Source organism: Aegilops tauschii, chromosome 6, assembly GCF_002575655.3.
Source record: "Aegilops tauschii subsp. strangulata cultivar AL8/78 chromosome 6, Aet v6.0, whole genome shotgun sequence".
Taxonomy (NCBI): Eukaryota; Viridiplantae; Streptophyta; class Magnoliopsida; order Poales; family Poaceae; genus Aegilops; species Aegilops tauschii.
This window is the reverse complement of record NC_053040.3, coordinates 154188410-154199232: the sequence shown is the minus strand read 5'-3', so window position 1 is coordinate 154199232 and position 10823 is coordinate 154188410. Positions and strand designations below refer to the sequence as shown.

Genomic DNA, 10823 nt, shown 5'->3' with positions numbered 1-10823 from the left:
GAGAGGCTATGGTGTTGATGTAGAAGCCCTCCATGATCAATGCCCCCTCCGGCGGAGCGCCGGAAAAGGCCCCAAGATGGGATCTCACGGGTACAGAAGGTTGCGGCGGTGGAAATAGGGTTTGGCTCCGTATCTGATCGTTTGGGGGTATGTAGGTATATATAGGAGGAAGAAGTACGTCGGTGGAGCAACGAGGGGCCCACGAGGGTGGAGGGTGCGCCTGGGGGGTGGGGGGTAGGCGCGCTCCCTGCCTCGTGCCTTCCTCATTGATTGCTTTGCGTAGACTCCAAGTCCTCTGGATCACATTTGTTCCGAAAATCACGTTCCCAAAGGTTTCATTCCGTTTGGACTCCGTTTGATATCCTTTTCCTTCGAAACACTGAAATAGGCAAAAAACAGCAATTTGGGCTGGGCCTCCGGTTAATAGGTTAGTCCCAAAAATAATATAAAAGTGTATAATAAAGCCCATTCAACATCCAAAATAGAGTATAATATAGCATGGAACAATAAAAAATTATAGATACGTTGGAGACGTATCAAGCATCCCCAAGCTTAATTCCTGCTTGTCCTCGAGTAGGTAAATGATAAAAAAAGAATTTTTGATGTGGAATGCTTCTTTGCATAATTTTCAATGTAATTCTCTTATTTGTGGTATGAATATTCAGATCCGAAAGATTCAAGATAAAAGTTTAATATTGACATAAAAAATAATAATACTTCAAGCATACTAACTAAGCAATTATGTCTTCTCAAAAATAACATGGCCAAAGAAAGTTATCCCTACAAAATCATATAGTCTGGATATGCTCTATCTTCACCACACAAAATATTTAAATCATGCACAACCCCGATGACAAGCCAAGCAATTGTTTCATACTTTTGGTGTTCTCAAACTTTTCAATCTTCACGCAATACATGAGCGTGAGCCATGGACATAGCACTATATGTGGAATAGAATGGTGGTTGTGGAGAAGACAAAAAAAGGAGAAGATAGTCTCACATCAACTAGGCGTATCAACGGGCTATGGAGATGCCCATCAATAGATATCAATGTGAGTGAGTAGGGATTGCCATGCTTCTCCTCGTTTGCAAGTTGACGAGACACATCAAAAGTAGTGTATTAGTCTCCAAAAAGGGCTGACCATGTCCATGGCTACCATCCCGTGCTCCGTCATTCAGTGCGTGCACGATTCACGTTCCATTGAGAAAATAATGTTGCATACGTGCCATCGAATAGAATAACTTAATTTATAAAAAACGCGCCACCGTGTCATGATCAAACTTTGATTCGTCCACGCGTGGTTCCCATGAACAACTACTACACTCGCCAAATTATCAGGTGAGCTGCCTCTTCATACAGAAATGAGCTCACCGTGTACCCGCGCGTGAGTATTAGGTAAAGAGGCAAAGAGTACCTACGTCGGTGCCTGCACCTCTTCTCTTCATGCTCGTATTCCTATTTTCGGGTTATTCGTGCACGTACTCCACCTACGTTCGTGACCGTTGGTGAGTCTCTCCTACTACACTTAACTCCATTTTCTTGCATGACACGTGGACCTGGATGCTGGATGTCCCACGTGTCGGCAAAACTTAGAAGAACGCTTTTCGATGACCGAGAAGGAGCAAGAAACCTCGCGGTGGAGCGTCTGGACTCTTTAATATTTTTATTCGGTGATATAAAATCTACCCAATCTTCTCCACAGTAGACCAGAAGAGTCCGAAACACGGCAGCCCAGTATAGTTACATCATACATGGCCAACCCACGCTATCACCTTATTTCTTGGCCTTCGTGCGACACCTAGCTCTAGTAATCCACCAGCTCGTATCGTTTCTCGCTCCTCGTCTCTCTCAAAGTGCGGCGGGCTAGCGATTTTGCCGTCTATTGAGGTCGGTTAACTCATCACATGTTAGCGACATGCCAAGAGCATTCTAAAAAAATTACTGTACTCTATTGTTATGCCAAGAAGAGAAAGCGCTTATCGACGGACCAAACGAGACAGGCGTGTCGTGCCGTGAGTGGGTCCAGTTTCTCATTTTGAACTTGTTTGGTGTAGTACTAACACTTGGTTTTCACTATTGATAAGATTTTATATAGGGCCTAATGTATTCTTCGAGGTTGCCTTTGACTATTGATAAGATTTTATATAATTTGAAAATTATATCATTCAAAGTGTTGGGGAACGTAGTAATTTCAAAAATTGTCCTACGCACACGCAAGATCATGGTGATGCATAGCAACGAGAGGGGAGAGTGTTGTCCACGTACCCTCGTAGACCGATAGCGGAAGCGTTATCACAACGCGGTTGATGTAGTCGTACGTCTTCACGATCCGACTGATCAAGTACCGAACGCACGGCACCTCCGAGTTCTACACACGTTCAGCTCGATGACGTCCCTCGAACTCCGATCCAGCCGAGTGTTGAGGGAGAGTTTCGTCAGCACGATGGCGTGGTGACGATGATGATGTTCCACCGTCGCAGGGCTTCGCCTAAGCTCCGCAACGATATTATCGAGGTGTAATATGGTGGAGGGGGGCACCGCACACGGCTAAGAGATCTCAAGGATCAATTGTTGTGTCTATGGGGTGCCCCCCTGCCCCCGTATATAAAGGAGCAAGGAGGAGGCAGCCGGCCAAGGAAAGAGGCGCGCCAAAGGGGGGAGTCCTACTCCCACCGGGAGTAGGACTCCTCCTTTCCTTGTGGGAGTAGGAGAAGGGAAGGTGGAAGGAGAAAGAAGGAAGGGGGCGCCCCCCTTCCCTAGTCCAATTCGGACTAGCCCATGGGGAGGGGTGCGGCCACCCTTTGGGGTCTTTCTCTCCTTTCCCGTATGGCCCATTAAGGCCCAATACGAATTCCCGTAACTCTCCGGTACTCCGAAAAATACCCGAATCACTCGGAACCTTTCCGAAGTCCGAATATAGTCGTCCAATATATCGATCTTTACGTCTCGGCCATTTCGAGACTCCTCGTCATGTCCCCGATCTCATCCGGGACTCCGAACTCCTTCGGTACATCAAAACTCAATAAAACTGTCATCGTAACGTTAAGCGTGCGGACCCTTCGGGTTCGAGAACTATGTAGACATGACCGAGACACCTCTCCGGTCAATAACCAATAGCGGGACCTGGATGCCCATATTGGCTCCCACATATTCTACGAAGATCTTTATCGGTCAGACCGCATAACAACATACGTTGTTCCCTTTGTCATCGGTATGTTACTTGCCCGAGATTCGATCGTCGGTATCTCGATACCTAGTTCAATCTCGTTACCGGCAAGTCTCTTTACTCGTCCCGTAATACATCATCCCGTAACTAACTCATTAGTCACAATGCTTGCAAGGCTTATAGTGATGTGCATTACCGAGTGGGCCCAGAGATACCTCTCCGACAATCGGAGTGACAAATCCTAATCTCGAAATACACCAACCCAACAAGTACTTTTGGAGACACTTGTAGAGCACCTTTATAATCACCCAGTTACGTTGTGACGTTTGGTAGCACACAAAGTGTTCCTCCGGTAAACGGGAGTTGCATAATCTCATAGTCATAGGAACATGTATAAGTCATGAAGAAAGCAATAGCAACATACTAAACGATCGGGTGCTAAGCTAACGTAATGGGTCATGTCAATCACGTCATTCTCCTAATGAGGTGATCCCGTTAATCAAATGACAACTCATGTCTATGGCTAGGAAACATAACCATCTTTGATTAACGAGCTAGTCAAGTAGAGGCATACTAGTGACACTCTGTTTGTCTATGTATTCACACATGTATTATGTTTCCGGTTAATACAATTCTAGCATGAATAATAAACATTTATCATGATATAAGGAAATATATAATACTTTATTATTGCCTCTAGGGCATATTTCCTTCACAAAGATCCTTTCACGTTCCGTTTCAAAAAAAGAAATCCATTCATGTACGAATTTGACGGTATGCTTTGAGCAACTTGCATGTCCTATACTGCTCCTGTTTGGATACTCTAACTTAGCTAGAGGTTAGACTAACTCATGACTAACCCTGAACTAACTCTAGCCAAAGAGGTGTTTGGATGAAAGGGTTAGATTGACAATAAATGCACTTGATGGAGAGAGAAATGATTTTTCAGTGGGACCCACAAGAACTAGCTCCAATTAGCACCACTTGGCTGGTGGGATAGAGAGAGAAAAGTGATTTTTCAGTGGGCCCAATGAGAACTATCTCCAATTAGCACCTCTTGGGTGGGATAGTTTTTTTTGTCGGTTTGGTGCAACTTGCTCCAATATAACCCTCATGATTGGATACTTTAGGGCTATTTGAGCCCCAACTAGCTCAAACTAACTCTAACCCATGGACCCAAACAGGGCCAAAGTTAGTCTCGGAAAATGCATTAAGCCCTGTATACATGGACAGACGGAGTACATGATACTAGCAAACACTCACCATTAGTAGTAGTTCATTGGTTGGTTTCGATTTTTGATTCAGTTATTGTGCTGCTACCGTCCAATATTCGCGTGTGGTTGTTTCTAGAATAAAAAAAGGAGGTAGTACTTACTGTGGGAAAGGTGAAGTGATGGTTGCTTCGCCCGAGCAACTTATTACTCTGGGAATATTGGAGTACCGGCGGATTCAACGAAGAGAGAAATGATGGTTGCTTCATCCGATCAACTTATTGTGGCGAAGGTGGGGCTCTGTGATTTGACTGCTCACTAGTCATTATTACTATGGCACAACGACCAGGGTGAATCTTCCATGCAGTTGTGCACTCAATATTGTTGCATGGCAGGTGAAGCCAGATGAAGGATGTCCCACAGGTCGGCAAAACGAAGTTGAATTTTTTCTGGCATTGCTATCAATCCTTCAGGATTTGTTTATATGTACGCATAATTTTCCAGCATAATGAAATTGTACTGTGATGCTATGAAGGTTTCAACTTTGGTTCCTGCAGAAAAAAAGAGGTTTCAACTTAGGATTCATCAAATACAAATGAAACTACCATGGCTACTAATACATCTCAATGGTTCATAGATCAACGCCAATATTCACATCACAACTGAAGACAAAGTTGTGAGAAGGTTTACAAATAAATAAAAATATATAATTGATCGATGCTGTTTGTAGGCATGGCTCCATTTCCTGGGCACAGTGTTCATTGGTTGGCAGCTAGTTTCACCCAGCTCTGTAGCCAAAAAGGAGGTGTATGGAGGACATCACAATCCGATCATTTTGTGCAGCTCCACTAAAATCGAGCGGATCATCCATGTTTGCAAAGATATTCAGTCACTGTGATTACAATAATAGTGGAACTAGATGATGAAACATAACACACACAAATAGAAGCCGATCACCTCTGCGATCTCTCTTTAGGACTAACTACTTGTTGGATAAGATTTGGCACGGAGTTGGATGAGGAGGATAGCAAAACCAATCACCCTTTCTGCAGTCCCACAGAAATGAAAAAACGTTACCCGTGTGACATTTTGGCAGAACTGCACGAAACACTCTTAAGAAAAAAGTGATTTGTGCAGTTCACCAAAAGGTCACAATAGCAACAAGGTGAAATGGATAGCCCTGTTTGCAAAAGGAGGTAGAAAGAAAACAATTACTGCCCAATAACACAAGTTGAAGACACATACGCCGACAAAAAAGAAGCATATTCAATGTAATAAGGGAAAGATAGCAGCATGGTGGTTTATCAAAAACGGTTTGAGGACGAGATTGCAAGATGGAAAGTACGTAGGACGAGATACGTTTTGAGCAAACAACTAAAGAAGATCCACATGCAAGATTTTCCACATGCAGCAACATGGGAAGATGGGCAGTGGAGCAAGGCCGGAGGTAGCTGTACCTAAGGGTCATCTGGATGTAACTAGGAGGGGCCGGCGGCCGGGATCTGCCCATACTGCGGTAGCGAGTAAGTGGCGAAGACCCTACCGCGCTGGAGATTGGTCAGAGAGAACGGCAGGTACCGCAGATCGGGACGTGCTGCCTCAACACCGTCGAACGGAGAAACGATGCACATCCTCCCTTTCCGCTGGCGGACGGGGTGCGGCCGGATCAGGGACCAGCGGTGAGAGAGAGAGAGGCCACCGCCACCTTGTGTGAGATAGTGTGACGAGAGACAAACCCCGGCAGGCAGGCTCCATTATATATAGTGGAGCGGATTTTTCTTTTTTCCCGATGACAATCGTTTTATAATCTATACGTGCCATTGAGGAATATAACTTTATTTAATACTAACGCGTCAAGTCGAACTTTGTTCCGTCTACGCATGGTACACGACCCTCCTTCGAGTAAACAACTGCTACACGCATCAAATAATCACGTGGGCTACCTTTTCATATAGAAATGAACTCCACCATGTACCCGCACGGGTGTGGCCAGGAACGAGACGTGAGTACGTGCGTCGTGCGTGCACCTCTTCTTTAGGTGCAGGTACGTATGTGGGTGGGTGTGAGAGAGATGGTTTGTGCGAAACAGAGGCAATGTGTCGATGATATCTCAAACAAAAAAATGTAACATATGCAATGTGTGTGAAACAGAGTCATGGATATATCATATATAGAGGGAGAGATCCACGAGAAGAGAGTGGAGGGATCATCGGCGTGAGATATCGATAGAATCAAAACAGGGATGAAGTGTGTGGGTGCGTGATCGATAAAGAGTGCCATCGAATTTGTGTTTCCCACGTCAAAGATACAGGGTGGCTGGCCTACTGGAATGTGAGAGGGCGGAGGTGCAGTTTTTCCCTATGGCATGGATACCTACCTACAACGTTCGACTATCGGTGTGTGTGTGGGGGGGGGGAGGGGGCAGAGACCTAACTATAGAGAGGTAGATCGACTAGTATATGTGTGGAGAAGGAGAGAGACCTAGCTATGTATTGAGGGAGATCGATCGGCCTCCATGCATATGTGTAGCAGAGAAATAAGGTTGGGAGGAAGACAAAGGTAGAGTATCGGAGGGTTGGTGGTCGAGTTGCTTCTCACAAATGGTGGGCAAGGCCTGCTAGACAAACGGAGGGTATGAGTGCAATATCAATAAGAGAGGGGATGTCTGCCTGTCTATGCACGTGCGTGTGAGAGACGGGTCGGGAGGTATGCAAGGATGATGAGGGGGACGATATGGTTGTGGTAAGCAGATGTAACTACATAGGAAGATCAATCGTCGTGTGTCCGAGAAAGGGAGAGACATAACTAGTGAGGTAAGTCGATCGGTGCGTGGGGGAAAAGAATTATAGTCGACCTAGATATATGTAGGGAGATCGGTACGTATAGATGCATGCATGTGTTAGAAGCAAATAAGGTGTGGAGAGACGGATAGGGGGAGAGGGGTGCGGCTAGGAGGTGGTGCGAGAGGCCTACTATGTCGAGGGGGAGGAGTGTGCGGGTATGAGATCGATGAAAAGAGGGGCGGGAATGTGCACCTGCGTGGAACCGTATTGGACATAGGGGGGCATGGATGATGAGAAGAGAAGAGGGAAAGTGTGTGTTTGTGGTAGGCACACTTGGCTAGAGAGGTATAGCGACTGGTGTGTGCCGAAAAGAAGGAGCCGGGGGGCCTACACACACCGTGGGTGAACGACCTAAAGAGAAATAACGAATGTGCGCGATGGAGGGGACGCTGAGGGAGGGTGAGAGGGGGCAGGCGTGTGCAGGCACGATAGAAACTTAGTGCTAGCTACAAAGAGAAGAGGATCGTGAAGGTGTAAAAGAAGAATAGAGATCATAATTCATTATAAAAAAGTGGATTCGAATATTTGAAGAAGATATCATAGTGTTTTAAACCGACACATGCATGAATGAATATATATAATGGTGATACGCATGGTGTGGTTACCAACATGTTATACTACATATAATATATAGAACATTGATTACAATTTTGGATAATGTGTGGCTTTTGCAGCTCATGGCTAAATACTTGTCATAATGTAGGGGGCGGGGCACTATATTTTGTGTGATAAACACGGTGTACGTATGGAACATGGTTTAGATTATGAATATCTAGTTAGTACATCAAATGTACTATTATTTCGAATCAACATCAATTGTATTCAAAAATTTGAATTCGAGTTCATATAGTACACATAGTTCATATCTATTTCTATAGTAATCATGTGGTGTGTTGTTAAGATAACTAGAAGATGCCCCGCGCGTTGCTGCGGAACCATTTGCGACAACTAAATTATCATATAAAGAACAATAAAATGATATAATATTTAGTCGATGACCAATGTAATCTAACATGATGTTCAGCAACATTAAGTGACGCCTTAGAACGTGTTGTAATAGAATGTTCCAGATAAGAAATTAAGAACACAATAAGTAGGCTAAATGAACCCCGCAACCACGACTGGATCGGAGTATTAACTATCACACCTGCAAATGAGCCACTAAATGTTGTTCTATCTAAATTCCTGAAGCCAAGCTTTTGAATGAAAAAAGTGAAGCACTGAAGTTAGTCATGCACTCAATATCCAAAGGAGGAAAAGTGACAACAATGGCATGGTTTCCTGATCGTTCCAACTCGCGATGTCTAGCTTCACCAATACTCAAAGGATAACAAAAATTAGGGCGCATCTATTCCGTAATAATTTTTTAAATGACATTATATGGATCTGCTAAAAGAACATGATGTTGAAGCCTGGACGCGTAACAGAGCAAATTATAAGCCCTTGTCAACTCGCATGGATGTCTGTGCTCACATGGGCTGCAGTAAACTGCTGCTTCAAATTGACAAAGCTTAGTGGTGCACGTCATGTGGAATGATCAAGAGGCCGCAGCCATGAATGTGCCGCAAACGGATGGGGTTGTCACCATTTCACTGTTGATCTGTATGTGATACCAGTAGGTCCACCCTGTGTAGAATAGAGGAAAATGAAATTATGAAAGGACTGGCTTCAATACACCATAGTTGCCTCACATAAATGCCGACCTAAATTCATCCAAGCCTGTCTTTGATTGAGTGATGATTATGACTTACTTGAATAGAAGGGAAAATGAGGTTTAGTCCTGGGTTGTCGATGATTTGTTCCAACCAATGCGTTACATGGAATGAAGGGAATCATATGCATGTGTTGTGTTGCGTACTGAAACAAATATAAGGTGCATGCCATGTGTTCTTCCAGTTCAGAGAATAAATCTTACATATGGGATGGTTATCTACTAACTCGAGCAGTATGAAACCTATATAGGAAGGAAGCAAAAATAGGCGTTGCAATCTGCAACAAATCATCAAGCAGCCCCCGGCCAAATCTGAGAAAATAAGAAATCAGATAAAAGATTAGATTAGATGATGTAAGGAGGACTAAAGAGGGACCCAATCACTCTCCACGTAATTGTTGGTAAGAGTAATAAAAAAAGAGAATGTGTTCAGTTGTGGCGGAAGCTGATTCTTTGCTTTCAGAAAATAAGATCCATACACACTTCTGCACTCCAGGCTGATCTTTAAAGGATAAGCCCGAGGTTGATTTACCACTAGTAGTTTCCCTGGAATTTGTGCCATTGTGTGGTGAGTGGTAACACCATCCGTTTCTTGTAAATCTGCAGGAAAAGGAGATTGTGGAGAAGAAGAGCCGATTAGGCAGATTCAAGAGCCAAATATGCAGATGAAGACGGGCACAGAACACTGGTTGGAGAGGTCAGATCTAGCCGTTGGGAGACGCCGGGGTAGGACGGGTGAGGTGCGACAGAGAGAGTGCGTACCATGTGGTGATGCCATCGATGGACTGGGCCATGGAGAACGCGAGAACATTAGAGCGGTCAGTTACCGAACATGGCCAGGATACAGGAGGGACGTCACCACGGGCGGTGGCTGCACGCTGGAGGGGGCGTCTCCCACCGACGGCCGGCTAGTTCAAGAAGCCTCGAGCTTCCGCCTCCTCCTCGAGGCCTGTAACAGCAGGTGACAGGTGATCCATTGCTTATAGTGGAATCGACACCATCCGTTACTCGTACATTAATTTGGTGGAGAAGAGAATCGGAAGTAGAAGAAGAAAAGATAGACTTGGGAGAGTTAATTGGGGAGATCGATTTGCCTGTAGCACCGTAGAGGAAGAGCCGTTTAGCCAAGTCTTCGTACGTGGGGTCTATAGCACGCTCCAAAAAAGCCCATGTGAAGGAGTCCGGCTGTTTGGCTGCTGGTTGGAAACGGAACCATTGGTAGGAACAAAGTTGCTATTCGTTTTGCTGAATCTATAATACATGCGCGTGCGTTTCAAAAAAACTGCTGATGTGGCTTTAGTGCTGAGATAGAATAGCTGCATGTTAAGGTGACGTGGATAGTGATGTGGATAGCTTGCATGTTAAGATAAATAGGTTGGTGGGGATGAACTATTTAGGTATTATAGATACACGAATGATGGTTTAAGTTGGCAACAATCATTATTGTAGATTCTTATTCAAATAGAGAAACAAATTCAAATTTAGTTCGAAATGCAGCGGTAGTATAGCCATTTGAAATGCACTAAAATGTTGGTATGAGTAGGTTACATGCATTATACAGCCAGCGAAAAAATTTAATTGGACATAACATGGATTCATAGCTTTGAATAGCATTTGTAAAGTAAAACGGGACAAGACTCTCTCTTTGTGTGGTGCGAATAGTTTTATTTTTTCGTTTTTTCGGTTAGGGAAGTGCGAATTGATTTGGTACATATAATATTACACGTTAGGCTTGTCCCTAAAATTCAACCCGCGCCTTGTTATATCCCGAAAATTCAAATATCATGCTCCCAAAACTCGCGCCTTGCTATCATGAAATTACAACATGTGCGAAAACTCCCTCCAGCTGCCAAATCCCGACACGTGAAACCCCCTTCTAACCCTGAGCCGA

General features: G+C 44.4%; 1 long non-coding RNA gene across 1 annotated transcript; it reads right to left on the bottom strand.

The window, feature by feature from the left end:
* Window positions 1-8549: 8549 nt before the first annotated feature.
* Window positions 8550-10044, bottom strand: LOC120967449 (uncharacterized). The gene is made up of 2 exons (XR_005761221.3): window positions 9695-10044; window positions 8550-9532 (listed from the first exon to the last, which is right to left on the bottom strand). It is a non-coding gene; the product is annotated as an uncharacterized lncRNA (long non-coding RNA).
* Between the last annotated feature and the right edge of the window lie 779 nt (window positions 10045-10823).